The sequence below is a fragment of the Ursus maritimus genome, unplaced genomic scaffold (assembly GCF_017311325.1).
Source record: "Ursus maritimus isolate PB19 unplaced genomic scaffold, ASM1731132v1 scaffold_2, whole genome shotgun sequence".
NCBI classification, from domain to species: Eukaryota; Metazoa; Chordata; class Mammalia; order Carnivora; family Ursidae; genus Ursus; species Ursus maritimus.
Window position 1 is genome coordinate 64,441,233 of NW_024424452.1, and position 12,885 is coordinate 64,454,117.

Below are 12,885 nucleotides of genomic sequence, written 5' to 3' on the forward strand. Positions count from 1 at the left end.
GTGGTTGAAAAGGAATAAGGAAACTTGGATATTGATGAAGAATGGAAGAGACTGCCAGGTAGCATTGAAGATGAGTTCTTAAAAATATGAAATGGCAATGGTTCCAACTTACAGAGTTATGGGATCTTCTCTAGAGCTCTTGCAGAGATGGAAAGCTCTGTGGTCTGACTGGAGACCTTACAGACTGAACATAAAGGAAGGACAAGGGGCCAACGATTCGGTGAAACGGCAAGCCAGTATTTTATGGTGAACCATGGTATGGAGGCTGATCGAGAAGACGGTGAAGCTAGCAGAGTACTGATAACCCAGGGAGGGTGTGTGGCCAAGGACCACGTAATACTTCCAAAGTGTATTGAAGAGTAGGAGTGACTGAGTTCATGGTGCGTTGTGGTCTTGTCAGAGTGGGTTAATGAAATTTTAGGTTATAGAAGTGGAGCTATCCTAGATGCTCGAGTCTAGAGAATGGCCNAAGACAACTGCAAGAAAGTGGAGGTCAAGTTCGTTAAAACTGAGATCAGGAAATTCAAATGTTGTGCAGTAAATAAATTTCCCACAAGATATGAAAGATGCCCAGGAAGATGGTGGAATTGAATTTGAATGAAAACAGCCTGAGCCAGAAGTTCACTTTGTATGAGGGTAAAAGAGCGATGATTTTGAAAAAGAAAGGCGGTGGAGGGAGACTAGAATGTGTCCTTGTCACCATGTGACCTTGGGTTGTACTAAGAGAATGGAGTAGTTTGCAATTGAATGGAGGACCTGGCAAGCACAGTGGAAAGGACTAGCAAGTAGGGCAGGAGTATGGGGACAAGCCAGGAGAGAGGAAGCCCAGAACAGAACTAGGATAAAGGATAAATGAGGACAGGTGACCGGAAGGGCCCGGGATTTGGGGGGTGAAGGACAGCAGGAATGAGAGATAAAGTAATATTGGCCAGTCTCAGGATTCGGACTATAATACCTGTACAAAGATATTTCGGTGATCGCTAACACACAGTTACTTGGTGGTGTCCTAAGCCGCACCAGTTTGGGGCAAGGCAAAAATTGTAGCTCTCGTTGGCCTTCCAATTTCTGTAAAGTTTAGATAGAGGAAATCTGGATAGTGGGAACCATTTTTCACATTATACATCTCTTCCTCAGATCTGGAGCAAATTCTACCCTTCTTTTCACTGTTCTAAATCTTAGCCACCCTTTAGACCTACGCGAGAACCAGCTCTCCATGATATCTCTGTCTTCACTGAACAAGGAAATCCTCTTGCGTTCTCTACCATTCTTATACATCAGCATGGATGAGTCACAACACCAAACTCACTTTTCAGTAGTTACGGCCTTTTTGGACCCTGAGATAGCTTTGTCAACGAAAGACAAAAATGAATCTGACAACCAAAGACCTTACAAATTCATGACCAACAGACACCACGGGAATGAAGGCATGGGGCACCAGACCCAATTCCAGAATTCCAAACAAAGCTGGCCTAAGAATGAGGGGCAGTCCTTACCCCACCTTGGTACTGCAAACTTTGCCCATTATCTAAAGATAAAGTTACCCCCAGTCTCCTCCCTGTTGACTCTGAAGTGTCATGCCACCCATTTCAAGTGGGTGAACAGTACCTAGTTCAGAGGGTTTGTGAGGATTGAGTGAACTAGTATACAGGAAAGGTTCAGTGCCCCACCTACAGGAAGCACTATTTAAGTGTTTTCTATTATTATCATTGTTCTGAACTATTTTGTTATTATTACTGTCACACCCTCTCCTAGCAATAGAGTAGAAAAATGTAAATGCTGTATAGATCCTGCCTATAAACAAGGGTAGTTGTTCTCATGAAATCACTAGGGAGCTTTCACAATATAAGACTGTGCGGGGACAGGAAGCGTGGGAGAGACAGAACAATTCCCCCTAAATGTGTCCATACCCGAACCCCTAGCATCTGTGGCTATGTCACCTTACATGGCGAAAGGGACTTGGCAGATAAGGTTATTTAAAGATTCTAAGACAGGGAATTTATCCTGGATTATCTAGGCGAGCACAGAGTAATCACAAAGTCCTTACACGAAGAAGGCAAGAGAGTGAAAGTCAGTAAAAAGAGATTGACAACAAAAGCGGAGGTTGGAGTGATGTGCTCTGATGGTGGAGGAAGGCCCACAAGCCCAGCAAGTCAGGCTGCTTTGGAAGCAGGAAAACAGATTCTTCCCAGGCCTTCTAGAAGGAACACAGTCCTGCTGACACCTTGCTTTTAGCCTTGTAAGACCCACCTCAGATGTTTGGGCCACAGAACAGTAAGATAATGAGTTTGTGTTGTTTGAAACAGTCACAGCAGCAGGAAACAAGCCAGTGAGGGAAAGGGTAAGAGTTACCTTTCAATCTGCCAGGGAAACCCAGGCATCGTTCTTGCTGTTGTTGGCTTCCTCTCCCGGGGGACCTGCCCTCACCTGCAGCCAGAGCTGAGAAGTACTGAGCTGGGAGGGGAAGGACAAGGGGAAAGTTTCTGAGACTAAAGAAAGTGCCTTATGGCAGAGTTGGTCCATCAAACAGAGCAGTGCAAGATTACAGAAGAAGGTCTGTAGCGCTCGCTGCCGGGCAAACGGAGAAAGAGACCAGAGCAGTTCTAGAAGCTGGGTGCTTCGCGGAGTGCCCCCTGAAGCCCAGCCCAGCGATACGCCATGCACTATTATTTATTTCACTTATGCGTTGTGTCTTTTATTGGCTTTGTTCTTTCGCTTGTTTTCAGCAAATGAAATAAACTTTTTGAGATTAGGGAAATTTTGTACTTTCTAAAATCCAACTGAAACTCATTCATCGTGGAAGATACAATCTTGGCCATAAAACTCTGGCTATCTTTGCTCCACAATATCCTGAAACTCCATCTGCTGTTTGATTCGGCCCAGTTTTGAGGCTGTGTGTGGCCAGGATATTTTGGGCAATGTCTTACCACGTTTTAGGATGACATAATTAGATTTATTCCAGTCTAGCGGATTTTACTCCCACCAAGCTGGGAACGCTTCATAATAATTACCAATGTGATAATAATCACCAATGGCAATTTTTACATGAGGCTAAAAAAAAAAAATGTCGTAAATATATAGGCCCAAGCTCATCTTCTCAATATAAGCCGAGTATCAAAAAAGAGGGTTGTATACCTTAGCCGGCATATCTGGCATAAAAGGAGAATATTATCTCTCAAGGCACTTCACTTCCTTCAAGTCTCTGCTAGATGTAATCTTATCAAAGTCCTTTTCCGGGGACTCTCATTTACAATGACACCTTCCCTCCCCGCAGCCCCACCCCGACTCCCTGGCTGACTGTCTTCCTCACTGTTCTTCCCAGCACTTAGTGCCCCGTGGATAACATTCATTTGCTTGTTTTTTTAGTATCTGTCACTCCTCCATCTCCAAGAGTCGGGACTCTGGTTACCTGACTTGCTGTGTCCCCGAGTTCTCGGCCAGTGCCGACCCGGAGCAAGGCCCCTGTAAGAACTTGCTGGTGTAGTGGGGAAAGCACTGGGCTTGGGACTGGGAGGTCACCGTGAAGAGCCCAGCTGGCGCCAACTCACAAACTGTGTGACATCAGATGAACTACGTATCTCCCCGATCCTAGATCGTCGTCACTAGAAAATAGGAGTGTTTGCCATCCCGCTTACCTCTCCGTGTCTTAAAAACTACACAACGATGTGCTGACGTCACGTGTTGTGTTATCGTGCGTGCGCTGTGTAGTTTCCCAGGGGAGCTGACCGGTCGGTAGACGTGAAAGGCAGTTCCAGTACATGTCGTGTCCTTCGTATCATGTCATTCTGTTTGAAAACTGCCTCCTTGGGTCACCTGGTTTGGCAGTTCATTGAATTGCTTGTTCTAGATTGTACTTTGGCTTTGTTGGACCTAAGTTGAGGGACACTGTGATGAGCAACCAAAAGGAGGTCTCTGTTGTCCTCATCACAGCGACCAGAGATGACCGCATCGTTTCGAGCTCACACAGCGTCCCTTACGAAGACTCAGAGAGAGCTCTCTCTCAGGTCTCAGGGTGAGGGAAGGCTGTGCTTTGGCCGGAGAACTGATCTGCTCTGATCTTAGAGCACCAGAGTTCCCGGAAGCAGATGTCCTTTCCTCTCTTCTCTGATGGCTTAGAACGTTTAGAGCCAAACTCGTATCCTTCCCGAGCAACTGTTTTAGAACAGGACTACGTCTCATGTTCTTGCAGAGTCCTCTGGCCCAGACCGCCTAAGTAATTTATGTTAACCTTTTGTATGTATGTATTTTTATAAATGAACTTAACCCTTTTGTGGGACAAGGTCGAGTGCAGACGGATGATTACATACACATATACACGTATTTTATAGTTCAGTGTTTAAAGAATAAGAAAGCACAGAATTTGTTTCCAAATTTCCTTCTCAGTCTCTAGTTTTCTTTTATGAATTGATTTTGTCTGTTTCTGTGATGTTCTGCTGGTGAGTAATGACTTCCTTCTCCCAAAGCTGACCTGTTTTTCATAAAGCTCCCAAATAAAGCCGTCGATTTGCAAATCCAATGTCAGTAGCTGATGTTTGTGCAAATGAGAGTGCCTCCTCCCAAGACAGGGCTCATGAAACCTCTAGAATTATGGAGAATAACCTAGATCTTTCCACATAAATAGGCATCCAGGGGAGAGAGAAAAGAAGTAAGAACTAAAACCCTTTTCGTTTTTCTTACTAAAATCATGACAAGCCAAAAACCAAAACCAAAACAAAGCAAAACCCACCACAAACAGAACTTGGGGCGTGAATGACATTTGTCATAACTGATGAAGCATTCTTTTTTGTTAACACGATCCTCTTGTTTTGAAAGATATGTGCTCGATATGGAGAATATGTTACCACTAAGCCATTTAGAAGGCCTTTGAGAAATAGGCAACCGTTAGGGAAAAATATTTTCATTACGTCAGTAAGTAAAAGGCTCCTTTAAATTGAATTGTTATTACATAAGAATTTTCAGGAGTTTGGGATACTATATTGAAAATCTAACCATACAGCTCGTCTACTGTTTAGAAATGTGGGAAGGATTATCTAACTTCTAAATTGTTCTCAACTAAAATTTTAGAACTGTCTTTTGATCGGTACTGCAGAGGGAGGAAGTTAAATCTGCCTTCATACACTTACCGACCCAGATATTGATCTGACCCCATTCCAAGCCCTCCTACCATTCCTTCCTCTTTTCCCCTGACTGATCTAACCCTAAGAACCATATCTTTCTACATCCTAGAACGTCAGCATACCATGCCATTTTGGATTCCAAATAGAATTTTCTTCTACCTTCCTTTAAAGACATTTCCCCCGTTTCCTTGCAAACCTCGTTTATTACTTTGCTTTCTCTTCCCCTACCCCCCCCCCCACCTGCACCAAGGGAATCACTTAGGTCCTGCTTCTAAGTCCATGTCACAGACCAGGATACCTCTCCCACTTCCCTCCAACTCCTGTTCCGCCCTCTATATTCTTGTAGCTGTTTTAAAAATTAGTAAATTGACCTTCCTAAGCATAGGAAGCTGAAGACTACCCTGCAGGATGTAAGCAACATGAGAAGATCTTTGAATTCCATTTTGATGTATATTAAAAATCTGAAATGAGTAGCACCCACACCCGTGGCATTAACTCTAACACTACAGAATTTCATTCAACTTGCCCTTGCTTGACTCAGGAGGGTTATTAGAATAACCCCCCTGGTATTATGCTACTACTTAGAAATCACACTTACTATTCTCCCGTAGTCTGCCTTTCCTTAGTCGCGCATTCCATCTATTTTTAAACTATTTTAAGAGTGATTTGTGATCCGTACGCTGTGCCTGGCACATAGCTGGCACCTGATAGTATTTGTTGTTTGATTTGAATTTCGTGATTGCCATAACTAATTCCATTCCAGTACGCCAGATGCTCTTCCTATTAGCACTGATTAGCAAGGCTGAATCATGAACCGTTCCAGCATGACAAGTAAATTATATAGAAACCACATAAGAAAAAAATGCAGACATGTCACTTAGAAAAAAAAAAAGGGACTTACATTTTACTTTTCTCTGAGCTTTCACTTTGCAAAATTATGAAACTAAAAATTTGCTTGAGTTTCTGAAAATTGTGTCACTAAAAATGAGGAGATAAATTAACATGGCTCTTTTAGTTATTCCCTCATCCAGACATTTCAGTTGAGTTTTACTGAGGTGAAATATGGACCGGGGATTCCCAAAAGCTAGCCCACTGGCTGCATTACAATCAGCTGATAAATTGTTTTTCTAAAAAGCAATAGAGGGGCACCTGGCTGGCTCAGCCCAAAGAACATGCGTCTGATCTCAAGGTTGTGAGTTCAAGCCCCACAAGCCCCACATTGCGTGTAGAGATTACTTAAAAATAAAATCTTTAAAAAACAAAACAAAGCAAAAACCAATACAGGTCCCCAAGCTTAATCCCCTAAAAACATTGACTTGGTTGTTTTTAATGTGGATTCGAGGCATTATTTCAAAATTATTATTTTGAAATAATTATTTCAAAATACCAAAGTGATTGTGATTGTACAGACAGGTTTAGGTTGTTAAGACTAACTCAGGACGTTACGTAATCCTTGTGATCAGTTTCTAAATGAGGCAGCATACAGACAGCTTTAAAAACAGGAGGCACATGTTTTCTTCATTATATTACCTACTGTGTTTAATGCAATGCCTTGCTCACTCTAAGAGCCTGATCGATGCTTATTGGCGGACTACAGTCGGAAATACGCACCATATCATACCTCGTCTGATTCAGTTTTATTCTGTGTGGGACTGAGAAAAGCATCTCTATGATAGTTTGATACTTCTGTCTGAAATACAAGATCATAAAGAAATACTCAGCCAACATAACTTCTCATGGATACACCTAAAACCTTAAGAACTTTCTAACTTACCAGAGCGATGCTGAGTCAAATCTGCTACGGAAAATTATAAGCGTGGACCGAGGGTTGAGAAGGAAAAGGCAGGTGGCATGGGTGGCAAGCTGGAGGGTGTTTCTGCAAGACGTCCTTCTGGTCAGGACATCTGGACACTGGCACTGAACTGATGGCCCTGAGTTAGAATGTTCTTCTGTGTTCTGGTGGGCTTTGGTGTGAAGAAGCCATCACAGTCAAAGCTAAGATTATGTAACTCATCACGATGGGATGAGATACTAAAACCAACTCTTGCCAAGAACTGGGGAGTGCTCTTCAGTGATGTGCTTAGAATATTCAACAAAAGTGGCCCACATTTTTATCTCTGGAATTCGGGTTATCTGTATAGATCACAGAAAACAGAGCCATAAAGTGGGTTTCATCATTGTGCTTCCAGATTTATTGCAGAATGATTCCATTGAGTCAAGAAAGGCATATCTGCAGTCGTAGTCATTTATTCAACAAATGTTTCCTGAGCCCCTACTTTTGGCCAGAAACTGTGCTAAAAATGGAAGAAACTATTCTAAGCATTGAAGATAAGCCCTTTCAGAGCTAACCAACCACAGAAGGAACAGATGCATAAGTAAATAATCATACATCAAGTGACAAAAGAGGAATCTAAAGGTACTACATTGTCACCAAGTACAGAGCAACCAATTGTTTGAGGGCCGAAGGTCTGCTGAGTAGGGCACTGGGGACAGACGGGAGAGCAGCCTGCAGCATCCTGAGCCACACCCTGGGAGATGCCCAGTGTGTACTTCACCAGGGAAGCCGAACTGAAGACAGATATTTGAGAGTTGAGGCCATGGCATGGATAAGACCTCACAGGGAAAAGACATCAAATGCAAAGAGAAAGGGGAAGAACGCCAAGTGCCTACCCCATGGAAGTGGCAGGTGAGACAAAAAGAGGGAGTAAAAGAGCCTGGGGGTGAGTGACGGCGGGAGGTGGATGTCAACTGGAGGAGAAGCAGAAGACAAACGGCTCTCTTATGTGTCTACAGGGAAGGAGAGGGTTTCAGGAAGGAGCGACTGGTCAACACTGTACATTTTCAAAGGTCAGAGAGTTTAAGAGCACGTTCTGAGAACTAAGAAATTTGTAGACCTTCAAAAGTGGAGAAGTAGAGGCAGAAGCAAGGGGTGTGTGGAGCGAGGTGGGGGTGGGGACAGCAGAGACAGCCGAGCGAGGGCAGCCCCTTGCAGCTGTTTTGCTGGAAAGAGAGAGAAAGCAAGGGGACTGCGGAGTGGGGGGCAAACAAGGTGGAAAGAGCGGGTTCTTTTTCTCTTCTTGTTTTGGTGTGGGGGGTACAGGTAGGTGGGAGCTGCCGGTCACATGAGTGAAGGAACTGCTGGACAGAGATTTCCCCCAAAGCTCCGGGCATGGGGGGAGGGAGGAAGGAAGCATCCGGAAAGGAAGCCCCAGGTGGGCAGCCGGCGGAGAGCCGGGCAGAGCTGGTGTCAAATCCTGACTGGCTCTTTCCCGAGCTGCGCGACAGAGCACACGACAGCCTTTGCAGGGTCTGGTTTCCTCACGTAGACCCTCAAATAGAATCTCCCTCAGAAGCTCGACGGGAAGGTGCCTCAGGCCGTAACAACCGAGTACAGGCGTCCCTCCCTTTTCTTTTGTCCTAAGCAAAAATCAAAAAGGATTTAATAAGAGCATATACACGAATTTACTAACCTTGAAGTAAATATGTACATGGCAACTGAAATTCACATAAGTACCCACCTAGAAGCAATCAGTGTGTCAAACCAATAATTTCAGATTTGAAAATGTAGTAATGGGAACACAGATGTTTTATATTCAGAAAACCGCATGAAACAGTAGAAATATATAATAGGTATCTAAATTTGACGAGCAGTTGAAACAGTGCAGCCATGACTTGTACACACAGAGCGCACAGAACCGGCAAAGACGATTTGCTGCCGTTGACCCCGGCCAGGGGAGCAGGCTGCTGACGGACAGCCGCAGATTCAACCCAGAAGAGAGGAGGCTGTTCGTTAGGCTACTCGCCCGGGGTGAACTATTCCTTGCCCATACGTCCCCGCTCTGCTTGGCAGAATGGTGTCGAGGAGAGCTGCTGCAGAGGGAGTCCTGTGGGGACTTGCATTTGCTCGTGTCATCTGTAAAGTGGGGTCCAAGCCTGAGGACCTAGACTTTGGGGTCTGGCACTTGAACCCCTGTTGGTGTCCCCTACCCAAAAAGAAGGGACAGGCGTCTCATGACAGTTGAGAATGCTCTCTTTATCAGCAAAACCAACTGTTGAAATGCTTATCCAGATTCCCTGCCAGGACACTCGGGCCAAGACAGGAGGGTCTCCGCGGAGTTACGGGTAAGTGGGGTCTGCAGCGAGCAGTTTCATCGGCCGGTCGGTCCTATCCGTGGATGTGCCGTGCGCGTCAGACTGCTGGCTGCCAGGATCCGGCCGAGCATCACCCCTGAAGCCCGATCTCCAGCCCGACCCACACTCCGAGAACACAGTGTGCTCTTGTCGGGCATCTGAGGGGCCCCCGGGTCATCCAGCGAAAACACTGTTTCTGGATGCCTGCGTCCTAGAACCGACGTGTGCCCTGACCCGCTCAGCCTTCTCCACGAACACACCTGTGAGGTCCGTCGTCAGATACTCGATAGTTCGAAAGGCTGAAAAGGAAAGACGAGGCGCGTGAAGCTGGGTAGGAGCGTGTGCGCACGCACGTGTGAACGCGGTACCTGCGTGTGCTGGGGCGTGCTGAGGAGGGAGCTGGCACAGATGCGGAGGGAGCAGAGCAGCCGCAGGACAAGCCCCCAGGAGTGAGGGTGAGGAAGAACAAGTCTAGAATATTCCGGTCAATGCTCTCCGGGCTGAGCCAGCTGGGCACACCTGTGCCCCCAGATTTTGATTTACCTGTTTATGAGCTTGCCTACCTTTATATTGCTCTCTGAGACACCAGCTTTTAAGTGAATGTGTAAGTACTGAGGTAAGGGACAGAAGGAGATGTCAATTTGCTCAGCAAACAGTGTGTCAAAACACTAGAGATACCTGGGAAAATAGGAGATGATGTCTGCGATACTCATTGCCTCGGAGAAGAAACAGATGGAATCAGATATGGGCACCGACATGCCGAGGTGCCAGGATGGAGGTCAGGACAGGTAGCACAGGGACACCCGACACCTTGCCGTTCTGACAAGTAGACACCTGTACTTGGAATGACAGCCATCACCTGTGCAGGGGGCCAGAAAGGAAGAAATATTTATTTTTAAGCTGCATGAAAGCCATTCTCCAGTTTTTATAGGAAACGCACACCGCATTAAAGGCAGGGAGAGGGAGAACAATACATGCAAGGGTCGGCAAGACTTGGAAATACAGAGGAGTGGACTTAAAAAGGACCAACAAAAAGGATTCTTATTTACATAGCTAGTCCCCATTTTATATTATGAAAAGATAGATGATTGCATGTGGCAACCAAGTCAAAATAAGTTTTAGTTTACAGCCATATACCATCTGCACTACTTACTATTTTTATTATGGCAATATGTTTGAAGAAGCATTTGATTTTAAAAGAAATGTCATATCTACTTTTAGAATTATTTTCCTACATAAAAGGCTGTAGACTGCAGAAAGCTCAGAGGCATAGGTGGCTAAATAAAAATTTTCAACGAATAGAAATAAACTAAAAGTCCCTAACATTTCCTTAAAATGTCTTGTGCTATCAGAACAAATTGAACAAGCTAATGCATTGCTCATACATACACACAATTTATTTGTGGTGTAGTGACTCCGATTTGGTGCTTGGCTAGTAAATTCAACTTCTGCATTTCTATTCACTGCCTGGAAATATTATTTTTCAGCCATACTGACTTCATCACTCATGAATAAAAGGGGATTAACATGTTGGGAAGAAAACAAAAATAAAAAGTTTCTGTTACATAGAACAAAGGATTTTTTATTAGAACAGTCAGGCAAAATCATATGCTGAAACAGTAGGTAAGGGATTTCCTTAATTTTACTATTCTGTCCTTCTGAATATACAGCAGAATGACAAGAAATGTTGCATACAATTATTTGCACAACTGTGTCAGAAGTCAGAACGATAGAAAAATATGTATGCTTCAAATTCACCTGTATCGGCGATAATCATGTGATTGCCCATCAAACATTCTAGTAAATAGAGTTCCTCTTCTTTTCAAATTGTCAGGTCAGTTCAGGCCAGACCCAGAATATGTTTCTGACCTGGGGTTCCAGGACTGTCTGTGGTTGTTCTAAAGGTCCTTCTGGAGGGGACTGTCCATCTGGACCTACTCCAGTCTAAAAATCACACCCGCCACCCACACTTAGCTTGAGCGGCAGAACCCTCAAAGAAACTGTAATTCCGACTTCTTTTTGTGGTAAGGAACATAAGCTCTGGAATTCGCCCCCCTACGTTGAAATCCTGGCTCCCCACAAACATGCCTTGGGGCAAGTCCTCTGAGATCTCTGTGTTTGTCTCCACCTGTCTCCAAAATGAAATCATAATAGTACCAACTTCACTGTGGTGTTATGCATATTAAATTACATAGTGCATGTGAACCTGCTTAGCAAAATACATATTACACGCATATACTTCTTCAATGTATAATTTCTATGTGCGTAGATGATGGATACAGATGTGTGTGTGTTTCTATTCTTTTCAACTTTATTTCTCCTGGGCATTCACCGCACTTTGTTCTTATCTTGCCAGTGTTGTACACCAAACATTTTCTGGTATTTCCCCCATCCTTGTTCCCCTTCTGTGCTGCCCTTTGCCAAATGAACACAAGCAATCTAACCAGAAGGAAAGAGAAAAAACAAAGCTCACATCCTAGAAACTGTCCGTTTGTTATCGATGTCAGTCCTTCTGACATTTCCCCCATTGCTGGAAATAGCAAAAAGATGGATAAAACAGCTCGGGTAACCGAGAATGTGCTTTTCCTTCACCAGTTCGCATTGAGACTCTAAGTCCTGTGATAGGAGCAGCCTCCGCTCTGTTTGCAGAAAACACCAGCAAACCCGCACAGCTTTACGTCTGGAGAGAAAATCCTTTCTCCTAAGAACCCTGGTTTAGTTCAAAGGCCAATCCTACTTGAACCCAGAATAGAATAGGATGGGAACTCTTCAGAAGAGAGTCTAAACCTGGGACTGGGGGCGGGGGAGAGACGAGCGAATAGTCACGCACCGAAAGGTTATTCCTGCCTGTGTTCTCACGCCTTCCTGGGGCTTAATCGCTGCTTCCATGTCAGAAGCAAAGAATGAAAAAGAACAACCGGAATGGATTACAACTAACCGAAGGGGAAGGGGAGGGATGGAGCCCAGCCACAGACCTCCCAGTTTTGTGTTCGGGCTACCCAGGCTCCGTGGGGTCACTCCCTGCATGGTCACAGACCCCCGGTAGAACAGGACCTAGCACGTGGTGTTTAAAGCAGGGGCTGGGCCTCTGGCCATTTTGTGCCCATGGGCCTAGCCTCGACAATGAGACTGGGACTGACCGTCTCTGGGCTAATTGTTGGTTCCAAAGCTAAAAAACCAGTCCCACCAGGGCAGCTGGAAACATGAGCCTTCCTTGAGCGTCACTCACTACATGGGGAAGTCACTCACCCAGGTGGAAGGGGAGAAGCTGGGTGTCCTCGAGGGGGCCGTTCTGAACGCTGCGTGTCCAGTGTTACCCCACTTCTCTTCCAGCCTCACTGCTGGACATGTGCTCCCTGGGTTCCTTCTCAGCGTCGCTGAGGGAAGGCAGCTGCACGGGTTCTGAAAAGCAAGTTGTGATATTGTGATACAGTAAGAAGTATGTATCTGGTTTTTATCCCTGTTCCAGCACAGAGTTTCCAAAATCCTGGAATTTCCTAAGTGACCAGAGCTAGCCATGTGTCTTTTGTTATGCTAATGAGATGATTTCTGGAAAGCTCCTAGGTCACCTAAGGATGGGGGTGGGGGGCTGGTTACCAGAGGAATGTGATTAAAAGGTTGAAGCTTTCAGGGCGCCTGG